The 12,500-nt window shown below is 42.3% G+C and overlaps 1 protein-coding gene across 1 annotated transcript in view; it reads left to right on the top strand.

Moving 5' to 3' along the window:
• The window catches only part of LOC143301915 (kinesin-like protein unc-104), a 174,959-nt gene that overhangs the window by 9,628 nt on the left and 152,831 nt on the right, over nucleotides 1-12,500 (top strand). The window contains exon 2 of the mRNA XM_076616358.1: nucleotides 10,502-10,764. The gene's annotated coding sequence lies outside the window, so the exon portion shown is untranslated. The remainder of the gene's footprint in view (nucleotides 1-10,501; nucleotides 10,765-12,500) is intronic.

A 12,500-nucleotide genomic window follows, 5' to 3' on the forward strand; every position in this document is an offset into this window, starting at 1 on the left:
CGCTCAGGGTGGAGAGTAGGGATGGTTGTTTATACGACATCAGTTTCATCCATTATGTACGTGCTCCCAGCATGCACTTGGTGTGGGTGCCATTTTTAAATGGAATATATATATATATATATATATATATATATATATATATATATATATATGTGTGTGTGATGGATTATTTCTGTTGCAGCCGTCTGGATTGACTGAGGAAAAAACAGTGTTTTGGGGTGGGGGGTGGGATGGCACCTGCTGTTGTGTTGTCAATTTATCCAAAGTATATTCATAAAAATTTTCATTCTGTATTATATAATGTAAATCTATTCAAACAAAATATTTCAAACTATGCATTCAGATCTGCTTATACATGCATTTTTTTTCTCTCCATTAGATGTATTCAGTTATAATCAGATTTGTACATGTGCTTTTTAGTTACTGATTTTCCCATTCTTCTCTTTCTTTCTTTTTTCTTTATTTAAAAAAAAAGTGTTACATTGCCTTTTGTGCAATAACTGCTTCTTGTAGTGTAACTGATTTTGCTTAAAACAAAAATAATGAAAATAATGCAGTCCCTGAATCCAGTCTTATAAAGAGAGGTGACTCAAGCACTCACTCACTCACTCAGGCCCATAACTACAAAGTAGTCGTTGGGGGAAACCTGAGGACCGCAGACTAAACCTCCCTTCTCCATCTGTCTCTGTCAGCAGCAGCCGGCAGCAGCAGCTCACGTGTGTGGAGTCCGGTCTATTCTTTGATGTTCTCATGCCAGTTCTTCCGCTGTCTTCCTCTTCTTCTCCCACCCTCTATGGTGCCTTGCATGATTGTTTTGGACAGACTGGTGTGTCGAGTGTTGTGCCCAAACCATATCAGCTTGTGTCTCTTCACAGTTGAAAGAAGAGGTTCCTGAGGCCCAGCAAGGTTCTTGATTCTGCTCCGTACATATTTATTAGTCTTGTGCTCAATCCAGGAAATTTGAAGGAGCTTCCTCAGGCATTTGTTCTCGAAGGCCTGGATCTTCCTTTCAGTTTCGGCCGTCAGTGTCCATGCCTCGCAACCATACAGTACAATGGAGACTACCAGGGCTTTGTAGAGTTTGAATTTTGTGGAGAATCGATGTTACTTTTTCACACTCTGTTCAGTTTGGTCATTGCATCCTAACCTAAAAGCTCTGATTTAATAATCTCATGCCACAGCCCGTAACAGACTGGCATATATTCATCAGCAGCAGTTAAGGAGTTAAAGTAGTTAAGGAGTTAAAATCGTAGATTCTGCCAAATCTACTGAAAGACGACTTTGGTGACTTCCCTGCTCAGGCTGTCAGTGAGAGCCTTCAGTTCAGGACACAGCCTGCTTTTTCTCATCAGCTGCAGGCTCCACTTCAGTCTTTGTGAGCATTAGTAATCAATATTCTTATTGCAGGGTTAGAACTTCCCTGGTGATATTTAGTTGTCCTCAGGACAAGTAGATACAAGTAGATAAAAAAAAAAAGACAAAAAAAGACGGTTAACTGAATGTAAGAAGAAGCACCTGGGTAGAGATCTAAGTTCCCTTTCCAGGCCCTGTCACTGTGCAACAAACTGCCAATACATTTGCGACATTCTGTCTGGCTGAAACCTTTTAACTCACTCAGTACGGCCAGTCCTCTCTTCTCCTCTACACAGACCCCTCGGATGTCCAGTGGGTGTCTGAATGACCCAACCTTTAGCTTCCGTCGTCAGAATTGTGGTATTCTTTGTCAACATTCACGTCTTCAGTATAAGAGCCTTCCGCTTGCAATATTTTGATGATGGTAATTGGGGTGAAACGCTGTTAACGTCGTCTCTTTCGCCGTTCGTATGGAGAGAGTTAAAAAAAAAAAAAAAAAAAAAAAAAGCCTGCTATGAAAACACTTCTTTTCCAACAATAGTGAATTTTTCAGTGCTGGTCTTGGTATGATCAGGTTTTGAATGCATGCTTCTTTGTGGGGAAGCCGTGTGTGTGCTGTGTGTGGCGGGGTGCTAGCGACTGTCCGTGCATTCGTGTGTGTGTTTATTGTGTGCGTGCCTGAGTGCGTGTTGCAGGGATGCGTTTTCTGGAGGGCGTCATGGGTGGGTAAGTGGTTTCCAGTGTTCAGTTGTGTGAGTGAGTGTATTCTGGCACGTGCTGTGCTTCCGTGTGTGTCTGGGGGAGGATGGAGGGTCTGAGTGGGCGGTATATTAAGAGGGGTAGCAGGGAAGGAAATTTAAAACGCTTGGAGTAGTATTTCTGGAGAAACGTGCTCTATAGATGTCCATTATTATTATTATTATTATTATCGATATAACTTCCAGTACCAGTACAGTAGTGACACGTCAACAGACTGTTACGATCGATGATCGTGTTAACTCACTCAGTACGGCCAGTCCTCTCTTTTCCTCTACACAGACACCTCGGATGTCCAGTGGGTGTCTCAATGACCCAACCTTTAGCTTCCGTCATCAGAATTGTGGTATTCTTTGTCAACATTCACGTCTTCAGTATAAGAGCCTTCCGCTTGCAATATTTTGATGGTGGTAATTGGGGTGAAACGCTGTTAACATCTTCTCTTTCGCCGTTCGTATGGAGAGAGTTAAACTAAGTGAAAAAATGGGAGGGGAGAAGTGTGATATATAATTCATATACATAGGTGTGTACTGAATAATTTGATGATGATGATAATGATGATAGTGGTGATAACTGACAATGCTGCTCACAGTGTCCATTTAGGTTTGGGACTACATGACAAGGCTGTGCTATCAGCATAGATCTAGATGTATGTCAAACAGGCCCAGAGATCTAATTAAAACGGTTTTGATAGAGACACCTGCAGTGTCGGTCATGAAGAAATTCGAGCAGCACTCCAAAAAGAGGCATCCGAGAAGTGGAGGACTCTTAGACTGCTGTGGTCCCAGATTTCTGACTGGAGCCCGTAGGAACACTCAACTCGGGGTTGGACTTGGAGGCAGCCACTGGCTGAAAAAGAACCCACCTCTACTGGGGTTTTGAACCAGCAGTCTTCCCAGTCTTCAGACTGCAGTGGTAACCACTTTACCACGGTGGTGGTGGTGGGGGGGGGGGGGGGGGCTGGTTGCATGATAAGCCTTGGTTGTGGCACACTGGTATTCGGCAGGAAGGCTGACTGGTCAAGGGGACTTCTTTTTTTTCTTTTTCTGCAGTTTGTGGGCTGCAACCCCCACGTTCACTCGTATACAATAGTACACAAGTGGGATTTTACATGTATGACCGTTTTTACTTCCCCCCCGCCATGTAGGCAGCCATACTCAGTTTTCGGGGGTGGACAAGGAGACAAAAACTAAACAGAGAGCACTGTTAGACACAGTGCTAGTTCTCACTTGCAAGCGGTTTTTTTTTGTTTTGTTTTTCTCAAGGCCTGACTAAGCGCGTTGGGTTACGCTGCTGGTCAGGCATCTGCTTGGCAGATGTGGTGTAGCGTATATGGATTTGTCCGAACATAGTGACGCCTCCTTGAGCTACTGATACTGATACTGATACTGCAAGCGCACCATTGATCATATATATATATATATATATATATATATATATATATATAATACAGAACTTTTTCTTCTTAAACAAAAGGACATTATACAGTAACAGGAAGCTCACAAATGAAAGAGAACAGTCACGTGTGAGTACACTATTGATCATATGCAGAACTTTCTCTTCTAAAACAGGACATTACACTTTCAGTAACAAGAAGCTCACAAGAGAGAGAGACTCTTAGAGAGAGTCAAAGACTAAGAGAAAGAGAGAGAGGGTGACTCAGAGAGAGAGGGGAGGGAGCACATGCACACACACACACACACACGCACGTACACACACACACGCACGCACGCACGCACACACACACGCACGCATGCATGCACGCACGCACGCACGCACGCACGCACACACAGGTATAAAGTTAAGACAGAAAGAGGAACAGAGAGAGAGGGGGGAGGGGGAGCAGAGAGAGTGTGAGAGACAGGTGTACATGCACAGAGAGAGAGAGAGAGAGGAGAGGGGGGAGGGATTAAGGGGAAGTAAAAGCTATGCGCTGCTTACTTTTCCAGTTCTTTCATCCAGGCTACAAAAATCAATGAAAAGTTGTGCACGGCTGAATGCTTGAACTGTGTGTGTGTGTGTGTGTGTGTGTGTGTGTGTGTGTGTGTGTGTGTGTGTGTGTGTGTGTGTGCATATGCGTGTGTATGACTGTGTTTGTGTGTGTGTGTGTGTGTGTGAATGTGTGTTTGACTATTTGTTGTCTGTGTATGTGCCTGTGTGCAGGCACATGCTTGAATATATGTGTGTGCATGTGTGTGTGTGTGTGTGTGTGTGTGCATGTGTGAGTGTCTCTGTCATCTTCCCTCTTGTCAGTACAAGTGTGTGCCATACCCAGTACTGTCAGCAGCAGCAGCAGAGAGAGAGAGAGATCATTGATCCGTACTGTTTCCCCCCACCAGTTCCAACAACGCCAGGCCCACCCCACTACCGCTATTGATCCGTGACCTGTCTGCCTGTGTGGCTCTGTTACGCTCCAGGCTCACAATCACACACCACCCATCCCCACACCTCTTGATAATAACCCACGCATCTGACAAAATGCTCTCAGTTTTCAACAGGGGAAAAAAAAACAGAAAAAGAAAAGCCCACACAACATTTTTAGCACGCAACACAATGCCGAACTAGCTGCATGCATTCGCTGTAGGCATTTATTATGAAAACTAGAGTTGTCGTAGACACCAGCACTGGCTGGCATCGCTCAGTGCTGCCACTGCCGGGCCAGGGCCGGCTGCTGTCTGATGCGTAGTGGGGGGGTTGGCATGGAGTTAGTTGCTGACGTCGTCGTCTGATTATCATGAACGTTGTTGTCGCTGCTGTCTGTGATGGTGGTGGTGGCTTTCATGGTGAGAGGAGTGTTTGATTTCACATGGCGAGTGGAGGGAGGGTTTTGTTGTTGTCGTTATTTTAACTGAAGCCTGGACTAGTGTTGATGAATGGGTAAATGGTTTGAATTGAGTGCTGGTAGTTCTGTACTAAATGGGATTGTTTGTTGTGGTAGGTGACCGCCTCCAAAACAGTGTCCAGCTGCGAACGTTGTTGTCGTCATCATCATCCGCATTTTTTGTCGATGTTCTGTAACTGGCTGGTTTCTGCTGGCAGGATCAGCGTGAAAGTGCTGTGTTTGAATAGTCCAGTGTCACAGAGAGTGTCACAGTTCTTTGCCTTCTTCTCTTCTATTTTGTCTTATTCTATTGATCCTTTTTTTCTGAATGTGTGTACCAGCTGGTGTTTTTGTTTATATTCATGAACCTCTAGTGGAGAAAGGGTCTAAAGACGGGAGCTAGTGGAGGGAAGAGATTATCCAGCTGCCTGTTTTTAATCTGTCTTGGTCAGTGTGTGTGAGTTGTTTTTTTTTTAATCTGTCGTGGTGAGTGTGTGAGCTGTTTTTTAATCTGTCGTGGTGAGTGTGTGAGATATTTTTGATCCGACATGGTCAGTGAGTAAGCAGTTTTTAAATCTGTCATAGTCAATATATGAGCTATTTTAGAATTTCTCATGGTCATTATGTGAACTGTTTTTTAATCTCTCATGGTGAATGTGCCAGCTGTTTTTAAATCTGTTGTGAGCAGTGTGTGAGCTGTTTTTTAATCTGTTGTGAGCAGTGTGTCAGCTGTTTTTAAATCTGTTGTGAGCAGTGTGTCAGCTGTTTTTAAATCTGTTGTGAGCAGTGTGTGAGCTGTTTTTAAATCTTGTCAGTGTCATGGTCAGTGTGTGAGCTCATTTTGATTTGTCATGGTCAGTGCATGAGCTGTTTTTAATCTGAAAATTATCCTGAAAAAAAATGCTGGCCAGGGATATGCTGTAGGTTCTTTTTCGTGCGTTAAACTCATGCTGCACCCACAACCGGTTGTGGAGGGGAGAATAACAATCATGGTCTGCGTAGGATTCAGACTCATGACATTTGTTTCTTAGTCTGGTGCATTATGTACCACTAACGGCACTTGGCCACTGCTTTGAAGAAATTCTTCTTTAACCCTTTCAGCCCTTTAACTCTCTCCATACGAATGGTGAAAGAGACGACTTTAACAGCGTTTCACCCCAATTACCATCATCAAAATATTGCAGGCGGAAGGCTCTTATACTGAAGACGTGATTGTTGACAAAGAATACCACAATTCTGATGATGGAAGCTAAAGGTTGGGTCATTCAGACACCCACTGGACATCCGAGGGGTCTGTGTAGAGGAGAAGAGAGGACTGGCTGTACTGAGTGAGTTAACCCTTTCAGCCCTTAGGTTTTCTGCCAGTGCAGCCCTTCTAGCCTGGCATGTTTTGGCCTGGCTGCATCAACGGGAAGGGGTGCTTCACTTCAGGGACAAATTTGTAGCAACCGCTCAGCCAGTAGCTACCGAGCTTCCACATTGTGACTGAAATGTAATTTTGAATCAAACTGCTGAAGTCACAAGACAAAGTGATGTAATGGTATACTTGTAACTTAAAATCACAAAGAGTAAAATGTCAGCTTCTGTGATGTTGAAGGTTTTGGGCTATCTTGATTGAATTGTCTGCCACTTGTTGTGTGTGTGTGTGTGTGCCGTGGAAGCTCCGATACGTAGACTAGAAATGAGTGTGTGGAGGAGGGGGGTAGAGGAGGTGCAGGGTAATGTGTGTGGTGTGTGTGTGTGTGTGTTGGAGCTCATGTACGTTTATATGTATTTGACTGTGCTTTCATATCTGTGAAACTGCATGTTTGGTGCATATCTGTTATGCATGTGTGGGTGTATGTGTGAATGTGTGTCTTCATGTTTTACATTTATTTGCTTATTTATCATCATTGTTGTTTTTTTGTTTGTTTTTTAATTATTATTATTATTTTATTATTATTATTATTATTATTATTACTACTACCTTTTTATATTATAATTATTATTTATTTATTTATTTATTTATGTAAGCTTATCTATTATTTATTCACCCCTTTTTTTTTCTCAAGGCCTGACTAAGCGCGTTGGGTCAGGCATCTGCTTGACAGATGTGGTGTAGCGTATATGGATTTGTCCGAACGCAGTGATGCCTCCTTGAGCTACTGAAACTGAAACTGAAACTTTGTCTACGCTGGTTGCTAATTTCATCTCCTTCATTTTCCCATGAATTATCGAAAGAGCTAGAGCCCATCATATTTTCCTTGAGCTCTAAACTGCGCAGTAAGCCTTTGACGTTTTACCATATCAATGCAGAAAACCAGATAAAAAACACGCTAATTGTTCGATTTTTGGAGTGAAACTTTGTGTGCCAGTGAGGAAGAAAGTTAAGTTGGAGTTAGTTCCCTTACTTAGCAGTTTCATGCATAATAATGAGCTGACAAACCAGTTTAGATAAACGGGGTTCTTCGCACGCCCGTCAGGCAGGCTCAGGCGGAGAACAGCGATCAGCGGCACACGTAGGGTTGAATGGGTTAAGTCAGCCAGTGCTGAAGTGTTGAGAGAATCAGTTGACATCAGTGTTGTGGCGTAGATTGTTGTTTTGCAATGCTTGTCCCACTCTTCATCCGACCCTGAACCCGTCCCTTTGTTTTTCTCTCCTTTGTTCTTGGTGATGGAAGTTTTTTGAAAAGGGATTGGCAGCGTCAGGAATGCAGGAATCAATTTCTTTTTCTGTTTTTTCCTTTTTTATGTAGATTTCTTGTGTTTTTTCTCTCCTGGTTTGTTTTTTTTGTTGTTTTTTTCTGTTTTATGTTCAGGACTGTGTTTACATGGAGAAGTTGTGTGTGTGTGTGTGTGTGTGTGTGTGTGTGTGTGCGTGTGTGTGTGTGTGTGTGTTGAATTCCCTGCTAGAGCCCATCAAATTTTCATTGAGCTCTAAACTGCGCAGTAAGCCTTTGACGTTTTACCATATCAATGCAGAAAACCAGATAAAAAAACATGCTAATCGTTCGATTTTTGGAGTGAAACTTTGTCTGCCAGTGAGGAAGAAAGTTAAGTTGGAGTTACTTCCCTTACTTAGCAGTTTCACGCATAATAATGAGCTGACAAACCAGTTCAGATAAACGGGTTTCTTCGCACGCCCGTCAGGCAGGCTCAGGCGGAGAACGGCGATCAGCGGCACACGCAGGGTTGAATGGGTTAAGTCAGCCAGTGCAGAAGTATCGAGAGGATTAGTTGACATCAGTGTTGTGGCGTAGATTGTTGTTTTGCAATGATTGTCCCACTCTTCATCCGACCCTCAACCCGTCCCTTTGTTTTTCTCTCCTTTGTTCTTGGCGATGGAAGTTTTTTGAAAAGGGATTGGCGGCGTCAGGAATGCAGGAATCAATTTCTTTTTCTGGTTGTTTTTTTTCTTTTTTTTTTTTTTTTATGTAGATTTCTTGTGTTTTTTCTCTCCTGGTTTGGTTTTTTTTTTTTTTTTTTTTTGTTCTGTTTTATGTTCAGGACTGTGTTTACATGGAGAAGTTGAGTGTGTGTGTGTGTGTGTGTGTGTGAATATATACCGTTTATATGTGCGTGATCATTTTTACCCCACATTCTGGGCAGCCATACTCCATTCACATGCTGGTCATAGTACAAAGCGCGTTGGGTTACGCTGCTGGTCAGGCATCTGCTTGGCAGATGTGGTGTAGCATATATGGATTTGTCCAAACGCAGTGACGCCTCCTTGAGCTACTGAAACTGAAACTGGTAATAGTATTCAAGGTACTGAAATCAGAATCCATGCATGTAATATGAAACAATGTACAATGTCAACAACAGGCATGTATAACTATAGTATAAGTCTATAACATGCATAAAACAAAATATAAAACACTGACTTGTTGAGGTGTGTCACTTTTGGTACTTAAGTGAGCAAGGGTCTGAGAGGGAATCTTCTTCTCCTTCTTCTTCTTCTTTGTTCGTGGGCTGTAACTCCCACGTTCACTCGTATATACACGAGTGGGCTTTTACGTGTATGACCGTTTTTACCCCGCCATGTAGGCAGCCATACTCCACTTTCGGGGGTGTGCATGATGGGTATGTACTTGTTTCCATAACCCACCGAACGCTGACATGGATTACAGGATCTTTAACGTGCGTATTTGATCTTTTGCTTGCGTATACACACGAAGGGGGTTCAGGCACTAGCAGGTCTGCACATATGTTGACCTGGGAGATCGGAAAAATATCCACCCTTTACCCACCAGGCACCGTCACCGAGATTCGAACCTGGGACCCTCAGATTGACAGTCCAACGCTTTAACCATTCGGCTGTTGCGCCCGTCTGAGAAGGAATGAATGGGGTCAGGGTTTTCTTCCTTCTCTTCTTCCTTTGTTTCTTGTCGTGAATGGGGTCATCCTTTGTCGTGAATGGGGTCAGGGTTTTCTTCCTTCTCTTCTTCCTTTGTTTCTTGTCGTCATCATTTGTGCAGGGCATGACAAATTCTCAGTCTTGTAATCATGAGCAGCTAGCAGCAGCAGCAGTGGTGCAGACTGCAGGGAAACATTAATTAACTGGGACTGACGATCAGGTTCCTCATTACCATCTTGGAAGAACGTCCCTAAGTCTAAGCCTAATTGGTGCTGCAGGCTTGCGAAAACAAAACGCTGAACACAAAACAACCTTATCGCTTGCCTGGCAATCGGAGCTCCTCATCACTAGTTGTTAAGAGCGTCCCTAAGTCAGTGCTAATTAATGCTGCAGGCTTGCGAAAACACGGAACAAAACAAAGTTAGCGCTTGATAAGATCACTGTTGTAACCTAACCCAAAATCCTGTAAGAAGCCTCTGGCATTTCTTTTGTAGGGGGAGTATACAGATGAGATTTTAAAGAAATTTTGTGGATTATTTATTTTTTTTCTTTTATTAATTCAGAAATTTGATGATTAGACTGTCGATTGTGTAAATCATGGATCATTGCTTCAAAAAAAAAAAAAAAAAAAAAAAAAAAAAAGTTTTAAAATCCAGATACAGAATTTCATCTGTTTTACTGTTATTGATCAATTGCAATTTAATCAGTTTTTAATTTGAAAGTATCTGTGTTCTTATGGGCTTTGTGTCAGAATGACATTGAAACTAAAGCGTTTTGAAAGGTTTGACAGCGCTACATAAATGTACTATCTTTATTATTATCATTATTATCATCAACAACCATCTACCTGAAGATCTAGTCATCAGCCCCATCCACATGTAATATGCAGCTTCTGTTCAAACGTGTGTGTGTGAGAGAGAGTGTGTGTGTGTGTGTGTGCGTGCATGCATGTGTGTGTGTGTGTGTGTGCAGTGTGTGCATGTGTGAGTATGCACAAGTTTTTATATTGATATATGCACTTGTTTGTATCCTTATTTCTACTGTATCTATGTTTGTGTATGATTTTCGATTTATGTTCGCAGCTTGTTGAGTACTACCCCCCCCCCCCCCCCAACCCCCCCCACCACCACCCCACCACCACCCCCAATATTGTGACCCCGGTGCACTTGGTAATGAAGACATATTCTGCTCTACTCTTATTCTATCCTTATCATATTTACTGTTGTATTTTGCAGATGGGGTTACATTTGACATCACCACCCCTTGAACTGGAAGAGCGACCAAGGTGACAGCACAGCCTCTTAGACCACTGCAGGTGCTGGTTGCTGTTTTCTAAAGACTGGGAACAACTACAGTACAACAACAAAAAGCAACAAGACCTGTCTGGTGTCTTGTCATTTTAATCTTTTTTTTTTTTGTCTGGTGCTTGCTGTGATAATTTCTTCTGTTGGACCATCGTCTGTAGTACAATTGAAGTGAGGATTCTAGCGTTTAAAAGGTGAGGAACATGTGTTTGTTGTTTGTTGTTGGTTGGGTGTGTGTGTGTGTGTGTGTGTGTGTGCGTTGATGGAGGGTGGGGGTGAGGGTGGGGTATGTGTGTGTTGTTGATGGATGGGGATGAGGTAATTGTGTGTGGGGTGGGGGGCTGGGGGTGGGTGGGGGGGAGTGGAGAGTCTGGGGGGGGAACAGGGTAGTTGTGTGTGTGTGTGTGTGTGTGTGTGTGTGTGTGAGTGAGTGTGTGCAAGTGTGTGCATGTTTGTGAGTACACATGTGTGTGTTATTTGTTTAGCATCTTTTTACAATTCTCTCTCTGTGTTTCTTTCTCTCTCTCTCTCTGTTTCTCTGTTTTTTTCTTTTTCTCTCTGTTTCTCTGCTTATCTGTTTCTCTCTCTCTCTCTCTCTCTCTCTCTCTCTCTCTCTCTCTCTCTCTCTCTCTCACAACCAGGTTCCGATTTGGAATTTCTGACATATTTTTTCATCATTATCATTATCGAAAGTCCAGTGTCTCTGATCTTAGTTGTCCTTTATGCAGACGTGCTGAAGAAACCGAACTTCACTTTGTGTTGTGTTGCCCTGCTTTGAATGACCTTAGACATGAGTGGATTCCACAAAAATATTATAGACACCCTACTTTATTTCGACTTGCCATGCTTATGTCATCAACTAACGAAACTATTATAAAACAGTTTGCTATTTACTTATATAAGGCTTTTAAGTTTTGCAGTGTATTACGTAGTTAATTACTATTAGTTGTGCATTATCCAATTTGTGGATTATCATTTGCAGTTTATCATTCACTTTTTTGATTTTGAATGTTGATTCACTGTACCCCCTTCATGAGGGGCCATGGCCTTTATTGAATAAACTATCCGTATCCGTATCTCTCTCTCTCTCTCTCTCTCTCTCTCTCTCTCTCTTTCTGAGTCTCTCTCTCTCTCTTTTTTTTTTTTTACTCTCTCCATCTCTTTCTCTGTCGCTCTCTCTTTCACTCACACACACACACACACACACACACACACACACACACACACACACAGACAGAGTCTCTTGTCTGGAAGCTAGACAGTTCAATGATCACAGAGACATTGATCAGTACTGGATGTAATGATGCGTTACACAACAGTAGCTCCAGCATTCTGCTGCTTGTGAAGGCAAGCTGTTACGCCAGCAAAAAATACTTGTTGTACGCAGGTCGATTATAGCACTGTTAGTACAGAATTAACAGAGAGTGCTACGGGGGGAAGAAAGGTATATGATGTATACACGTACATCTGTGTGATTATTATATCTCTGTGCGTGTCTGTGTATTTCTTCCATATCTCTGTCTGTCTGCATATCTGTCTGTCTGTCTGTGTATCTATCTGTCAATATTGAATACATATATATGTTTGAATGTATACACTATCATATGTCTCAGTATCTGTCGAAGTGTTTATATCACTATATGATCAATGATGTATATATATATATATATATATATATATATATATATATATAGAGAGAGAGAGAGAGAGAGAGAGAGAGAGAGAGAGAGAAATAGATATATAATTTTATGAATTTTATTTATATATCATAATCATGTATGCGTTTATGTTGTTGTATGTCTGTATGTATACATGTATCTCACTATCTGTTTTAGATTATGGATCTATCTTCCTAACTAACTTCGTCTACCTCATTACCTGTATCCACCTGTCTATCTGCCTACCAGTCGATATAGTCAGGATCTCGTGT

Source organism: Babylonia areolata, chromosome 28 (assembly GCF_041734735.1).
Source record: "Babylonia areolata isolate BAREFJ2019XMU chromosome 28, ASM4173473v1, whole genome shotgun sequence".
Taxonomy (NCBI): Eukaryota; Metazoa; Mollusca; class Gastropoda; order Neogastropoda; family Buccinidae; genus Babylonia; species Babylonia areolata.